At 33.6% G+C, this 7,870-nt stretch overlaps 1 long non-coding RNA gene across 1 annotated transcript in view; it reads left to right on the top strand.

The window, feature by feature from the left end:
* The window catches only part of LOC107567430 (uncharacterized), a 30,503-nt gene that overhangs the window by 2,362 nt on the left and 20,271 nt on the right, over positions 1 to 7,870 (top strand). Inside the window, exon 2 of the long non-coding RNA XR_001606647.1 lies at positions 7,734 to 7,772. This is a non-coding gene — a long non-coding RNA (uncharacterized lncRNA). The remainder of the gene's footprint in view (positions 1 to 7,733; positions 7,773 to 7,870) is intronic.

Here is a 7,870-nt window from a genome sequence, read left to right as displayed (position 1 = left end):
AGTTCCAACTTTGCAAGGACAGTCTGGCACTTCTGACTCACAGCCTGTAAGTACGTTTTCATATTTAAAGGATTTGCCACTGACGATTCAAACGTGAGTTTTGGGCAGTGTAGAGTAGCGCTTGTTGTTTGTCGTTTCTCCGATCACAAATGCAGACATGGTTTTATGTTTACGCGGCGCGATGCAATGCAACGCAACGTGTAAAAAGACAGTATAAGTCATTATAATCCGTAATTATGTCCCCACTGGATGCAACGAATGCCTCGTTTGTAATGGGTTTTTAATGTTTTTGTCTCATCGCTTCGGGACACGGCATCACAGTATGGTAAGGGACATAACATTTCCGTCACACGCTTGAGGAATTCAGCCAATCACAACGCACTGGATAGCTGGCCAATCACAGCACACCTCGCTTTTCAGAACGATGAGCTTTGTAAAAATCAACACGTTTCAGAAAGGCGGGACATAGAGGAGCAACAATAATGTACATTATGTGGAAAATTATTTTTTGAACCTTAAACCGCATAAACACATTTCATTACAGCAAATACACAACATAATGTTTCTTTTTAGCAACATCATATGACCCCTTTAAAAAAAAAATTGTACTTGAAATAAAATAAACATTAACTGAAATAAAATCAAATATGAAAAACTATTTTAGCTGGTTGCCAAGGCAACATTTCTCATTTTAATTCATTTTAACTTGGTTTACTAAAACAAACTCTATGGACTTGCATAAAAAACAATCAAACAAACACAAAAAAGACAAAAAATGACAAAAACCTAAAACTTTAAACTTAAAAATAAACAGAAAATACACAAATAAAAACTGATTCAAAATATTAATAACAGGGTTTCTGCGGGTTCTTAAAAAGTCGTAAATTTGGTTGTGTCAAATTTAAGTACATAAAAAGTATTAAAAGGTACAATAAAGTCTTAATTATGACTTCAAGAGGTCTTAAAGTTGGGGAAAGAAAGATTAGTGTGACGATTAATCTTCAAAAGGCTGTGATTTTATTGAATAAATATGAGCTGTCGTTTCAGAGTCAGGTGCTGCTGCTTTGTTTACTGCCGTCTGCTGGTTTTGTTCAGACCAATGTGAAAATCGACCCATGTTTTTTATGCAGCAAACATGCAAAGTTGTAAATGTGAACTAGTGGATCGACAAGAAGATAATGCATTATAAAAATCCAAACAATTAAGACAGTAAAATATATTTATATGTTATTTAATTAATATAATAATTGATTGATAATTGTTTAAATTAATATAATAATTGATACTTTTGGCTCATCCATTTTCTTAAAAATAATGTAAAGTCTGAAAAGTAAAGTTTAGCATTTTATAAAACTTTTTGTTTTTGTGAAAACCTGTATCTGAACTGTAAATCATGCTTCTTAACAGTCATTTTACAGATTAATGTTACCATAGACATTGCCCTACACTGCTCATACAGTATTAAATTGAATTGTGCAAGTCTTAAAAAAGGTCTTAAAAAGTCTTAAATCTGATCTTAAAAATCCTGCAGATACCCTGTAATAAAAACTATAATAGTATCTCAGTGATACTAAAATAGCACTGACCCAGACTTAATATATCATGTCATTTTGCTTTTCAACTAAATGTATCTTGATTTAAAAAGTGTTTAGATATTTGTGCTGGAAAACAATAAAGTTTTTGCAGTGCATTAACAAAGTTAATAAATGCTATATACAATATATTGCTCATAGTTAGATCATGTTAACTAATGTTAAACAAATGAGACCTTATTGTAAAGTGCTGCCATATTTTTTAGAGTATACTCAGAAAAACCAGTCAATATGTTAATTTAAGGCCAAAAACTTGCTCAACGCAAAAGCACGAAGGCAAACATTTCCACCTTTACGATGGATTTGGGAGGGACTCGATTTGATTAATTGGAAAATGAACAGATTATGAAAAGTGGCTGGAAAATAAGAGAAAAAAATTAAAAAACAGAGCCATAAAATTAAAGAGAGATGTCTCCTGTCATAAAACAGGTCGGTGTCATTATGCGTGTGTGTTTTGGGGATCTCCTGCGGTTTTGTGGGATTTGACGGATCTTGATGTAAGCGGTAATTGGAGCAAGACTGAGTCTCAGGTTCCTCTGCTGCCTGTCATTAACACTCAAACAGAGGAAAGAGGAAAGAATGGCCTTCCTTCAGGCTGCAAACACATCAGAGCGGATTCACTCTGAAACTTAGATGCACCTGATCATTGTTACCTGAAAGAAGCTTTGTGCTTCAATACAGAGATATCATTACGGTCCTCATGGACAATTTTGTCTCTACCACTTTATAAAAATGTCCTCAGCAGGGATGGAGCAAATATAGAGGAAAAATTGTAATTTGCTTTAATTGAAATGTTATTAAAACAATAGTTCACCCTAGGATTGAAAATTAGTAGGACTTGGTGCAAAAAATGTACCAAAATGCATATCTTGAATTTGTGGGGAAAAAATGCTCTTGTGCAAACTAAAACAATTACAATGTGATTTCATTGAAACGTGAAAAATAAATAAATAAATAAAACCTGTCGACTGTGGCATTACATTTAGATCTGCTCACATTTCATCAAAGATTTCCTTTGACAAGTTATATTTTTGTAGCGCTGAGCATTATAACAAATCACACACAAATCTGTTGAGCAAATGAATGAAATGATGCAGGAAATCACTTTCAGGAGGTGAAGATTGTATCTTAATGGAAAAGTTAATTTCTGAACCTGGTTCTTCCAGAAATTCTAAATATTTACTCACCTTCATGATGCTTTCAGTGTTGACCTGGAAATAAGAAAATAAAATCAAGTTAAAATGTCAGTGGATAATCTAATTAATATTTATCAATCAATCAATCAATCAATCATTTTATTTCGGTCCTCACAGACAAGTTTTCACAAAATAAATACAATTTTGTATATGTTATTTAATTAATAAAATAATTGATTGATAATTGTTTAAATTAATATAATAATTGATACTTTTGGCTCATCCATTTTCTTAAAAATAATGTAAAGTCTGAAATGTAAAGTTTATCATTTTATAAAACTTTTTGTTTTTATGAAAATTGTGGGCATTTTTTGTATTTTGGTAAATTTTTTGCACCAAGTCCTACTAATTTTCAATCCTAGGGTGAACTATTGTTTTAATAACATTTCAATTAAAGCAAATTACAATTTTATGAGACGCCATCAGAAGCCTCCGCCCACCATCACATGATGAACTGTTTCATACTCACTTTAGAGAAAAGAAGTCTCTTATGTTTACCAAGGCTGCATTTGTTTTTTAAAAATACAGTAATATTGTATTTTCAACAAAAATATTGAGCAGCATATGTTTCCAACATTGATAATAATCATACATGTTTCTTGAGCAGCAAATATTAGAATGATTTCTGAAGGATCATGTGACACTGAAGACTGGCGTAATGATGCTGAAAATTCAAAACCTGTAAGTCCTTCATTCAAGGCTTATTTTACAGATCTCCTTGCTACGTTTCTGGACTTGGGAACATTTCAGTTGCTTTGCTGTCTATGCAGGATCAGACAGCTCTCAGATTGTGTCAGAAATATCTTAATTTGTGTTCTGAAGATGAACGAAGGTCTTACGGGTTTGAAATGACATGAGGGTGAGTAATTAATGACAGAATTTAAATTTTTGGGTGAACTAACCCTTTAACATATATTCACACAGAAAACAGCTATTTTAAATTGTAATAATATTTCTTCCTTCGAAAACAAATTCCTCGTATGTGTAAACATACCTGGCAATAAAACTCATTCTGATTCTGTTTTTACTGTATTTTTTACTCTTTTTATTTTTTTACTGCTGATCAAATAAATGCAGTCTTGGTGAGCAGAAGAGACTTCTTTCAAAAACATTAAAAAATCTTAATTATTCCAAACTTATGATCGGTACTGTAGAAAGACATGAAAATAAGTGAATTATTGTCAAAAAATAAGAGTATAAGACTGATATACAGTAACTCTCTCAAGGAAATGAACCTGACAAACATCCCATTTCCATTTACAATCCATATTGTGCACTGCCTTCCAAATCAAGCTGTTTATAATTACTTTAGAGTTGCTCCGAGAACCTTTCTGAATATATTATTAGAAACCAAAGTCTCTATTTGCTGCCTTTTGTAATTTCATTGCTGTTTAGTTGAGATCCGATGTGATTTGTCTTTTCTGTGCACAAATGTCAGAACGGATGACCTACAGGGGGCAGCACACATCACAGCAATTATTAAATGCCTTGCTGAGGCTGATAAGTAGTCGTAGATGTTTAGTTTATTCTTAGCACACTCTCTGTAAATGCATGTGAAGTTTGCATGTGTTTGTGTGCATGTATCAGGCGATCTCTGCGAGAGTGATTTTTCGGAAAGGGCCGTTTCAAAAGCCTGTCTCTTATTTCTATACTGAGCAGCTTCACTGAGCTCAAATAAGTGACTTCTCTTAGCTTTTCACAACGCACAACAGCGTAATCCATGGACTACTCCAGCCACCAATGTAGACAGTGACCAAGACCACCAAAGTGTATGTCAGGTCCTTCTGAGCAAACACAATGACACATTGACTGCGGCTTCATGAAGTGAAAGGGGGGGGCAAGGATGTCCACAGTTATTCCCTGAAAGAAAAGCTCTGGCTTCTGGGTATTTAGAGCCAAAAATAAAGGCCACAAACACAACAAAAAAAAGGATGAGGTCGCTGCTTTGAACAAAGAGGGGAGTGAGCTGGTTATTGGGTTTGACACCCGCATCTCATTCTGTACTGACAAACGCTTCAGCTTTAAGGACAATTCACCAGAGATTTCTCCACAAAGACTGGCCTTTGTCATGTTTCCACCTTTCCCACCAGACACACATTCACACATGTGGCAGCAACAGAAATCCTGAGGAAATGTTGATGTTTGATGACCTGAAAAAAATCACAAATGAGATGCTTAAATTGTGAGATTAATTAGAGCAAATGTAGACTTTTGTCTATAGTCCGTATTTCAAGTCCATATGAAATGTTAAATGTTAAAAATAAAATGTTAAAGACTATATAATAATGACGGATCTGTGTCCATGACATTATAACATAATTAGGAAAGCTAAAATGCCAAAATAAAATCCTAAATTTAAAAATAAACAACTCTCAACATAATAAAGCAATTAAATATAAAAACATAAATATTACATATTTCTGTTAATAATTTACTTCTATATATATATATATACTGTATATGTGTGTGTGTGTGTGTGTGTGTGTGTGTACTGTATATAACCAACTACTATTAACTATTTATTACAAATATAAACTAATGGCCAATAGTTTGAATATACATGACATTTGATACACACACACACACACACACACACACACACACACACACACACACACACACACACACACTCACACACACACACACACACACACACACAACTAACTATTATTAACTATTTATTACAAATATAAACTTGTGGCCAATGATTTGGATACATGTAGTGATTTGATATATTACTGTTTTATATATATTTTCACATTTCAGTGTGTGTGCATTTATATATATATATATATATATATATGGTACATTTCTGTTAATGACTTTACATCTATATTGTGTATATATGTGTGTGTGTGTATATATATACAGTATATACACGAAAAATATACATGTAAAGAATATATATATATATATATATATGCATGTACTCTTTTTTTAGTAAATATATAAATATTTAAATAAATAAAATATAAATGATATAAATATATAGTTACAATAAAAAAAAGGATAAAATGCTTTAATTCAGAGCAACTTTGAAATGAGGAATATAACAAGCAATTTGTCATAGAGCCAACAATATTCGTAGTATACAATGCTAAGTTTACTAAAACAAAATCTATTTTTTTTGTATTTCTTTTATAACTTTGCAATGTAAAGATTCTACTGATGTTATATTTAATAAAACCTGAGAACTGTTTGAACTCAGGATTTTGATTTGTCATTCTAACTTTCCTGACCATGTCATGGCCTCAGATCCGTCAGTATCATTTACTCTTCACAGCAGCAGCACTCTTCCACCTGAACTCATTCTGTTTCAGACAAAGCCATCTCTCGCCGGGTCATGCGAGTACAAACACTCATTCTGGGTGGGACGGCTGGGCTTCTCTAGTCCTCTGGGTCTGCTAGTCGCCAGCGTCCCGTTTGATGTGCTCCGTACGGCCTTCTTCCCTCTTTATCTGTTCAGGATCGGGCCAAACCCTCCCACGCTACACGCAGATGACTGTGATAAGCTCTAATTCGACCCCTCCTCGCCTTGACCTGACATCCAGCCGTCCAAACGCCCCTCTTTAGGGCCGCCACATTAACAAGAGGATAAAAGCTTCGTATATGCACAGTTTAAATAAAGCATTATCTCTAATTGCTCCTCTGTAAGAAAAGAAAGCTACTGGAGGCATGCGATACCGAGCCATTGAAGAGAAAAAAGACACTTTGCATCACCGCTGACCCTAAGTGCTTTATTTTGTCCCAGCGATAGTATCGAGTCTTTGATGTCCAAATTAGTTAGGAAAATTCATGTTAATTGGCATGTTTGTGTGCCGTATTGATAGCGATGGTTGTTTCTTCCCAGAGGAACGGCGTATTGCTTGGAGCGAAGGTCTCAGTTATGTTTCATTATCTACTTTGTCTCAGATGTGGATTCCTGAGGAGACATAAAAATAGACGCCAATGAGACAATTGTTGATGCATGGTTGGAATACAGAGCTTCAAGATTTAGAGAATTTGATGAGAAATGTTTGAACTCATTTGGCAAAGCTGAGACATTTCTGAAACGTCTGAAAAGCAGAAGATTTAAACATCAACATTCACTGTTTATTTTCCAGTGCCGTCAATCGATAAAAAATGAACTAATTAATTGGACATTTTTCTGTAATCGCGATTAATCTAATATATTAATATTGTCATAATTTCACATTACATCTCTAAATTAATGTAGAAACAACATACAGATGGTATATTTTAAATACGTGTTTAAAGGCATCTTTTTACTAAATAGCCTATTATTAATGAAGATAATACCAATACTGCTACTGATGACTCTATTAAATGCATTTTCCCTCAATTGTAGCTATTCAAGTTCAAGTCAAGTCATTAATTTTAACATTTAATAGGCTTTGAAAAATATAACAAGTTTTAATCTAAGTGAACCTGAAACAATCTTCACATAAACTATAAATTGTATATGCATAAACTGTAATTGAATATAGATTAATTTTTATTCAAGCTACGAAAGCTCATCAGAGCAGTGAGTGATTTCTGTTTTTCATTTTCTCTTTGATTTCTATCAATGACACAGACTGCAGCAGGTTTCACTTTAAAAGCAGCGCTGTCTCTTTAAAACCGGACGCGGATCTGATGCACATCCGATTTAATTAAACAATTAGCACGTTAATTTTGACAGCCCCATTATTTTCATAATTCATGCTCTTAGTTTTATTGTGTTTGATTCATTTGCATTCATGCATTTGGCAGATGCTGTTTTTCAAAACGACTTACAATGCATTCAAGGTTTAAATTTGATCGGTTCATGCATTTCCTGGGAACCGAACCCATGACCTTATATGCATGATTCATCCATGCATGTTGTTTCAAAGAGAAATACAATGTTTGTCTTCATATTTCTTCCTCAAAATACAACAACTTGCTCCGCCCCTTCTTTTTCCAGACGAACTCACCAATCGATTTGGTTATTTTTCAACATTCAGTAAGTAATGCCCACTTTTCATTATCCAATCAAATCAAATTGTGTTGTTTTGTGTGTGTGTGTGTGTGTGTGTGTGTATATACATATATATATATATA

This window comes from Sinocyclocheilus grahami, unplaced genomic scaffold, assembly GCF_001515645.1.
Source record: "Sinocyclocheilus grahami isolate Dianchi unplaced genomic scaffold, SAMN03320097.WGS_v1.1 scaffold1158.1, whole genome shotgun sequence".
Lineage (NCBI taxonomy): Eukaryota > Metazoa > Chordata > Actinopteri > Cypriniformes > Cyprinidae > Sinocyclocheilus > Sinocyclocheilus grahami.
This window is presented reverse-complemented; position numbering and strand designations above follow the sequence as displayed.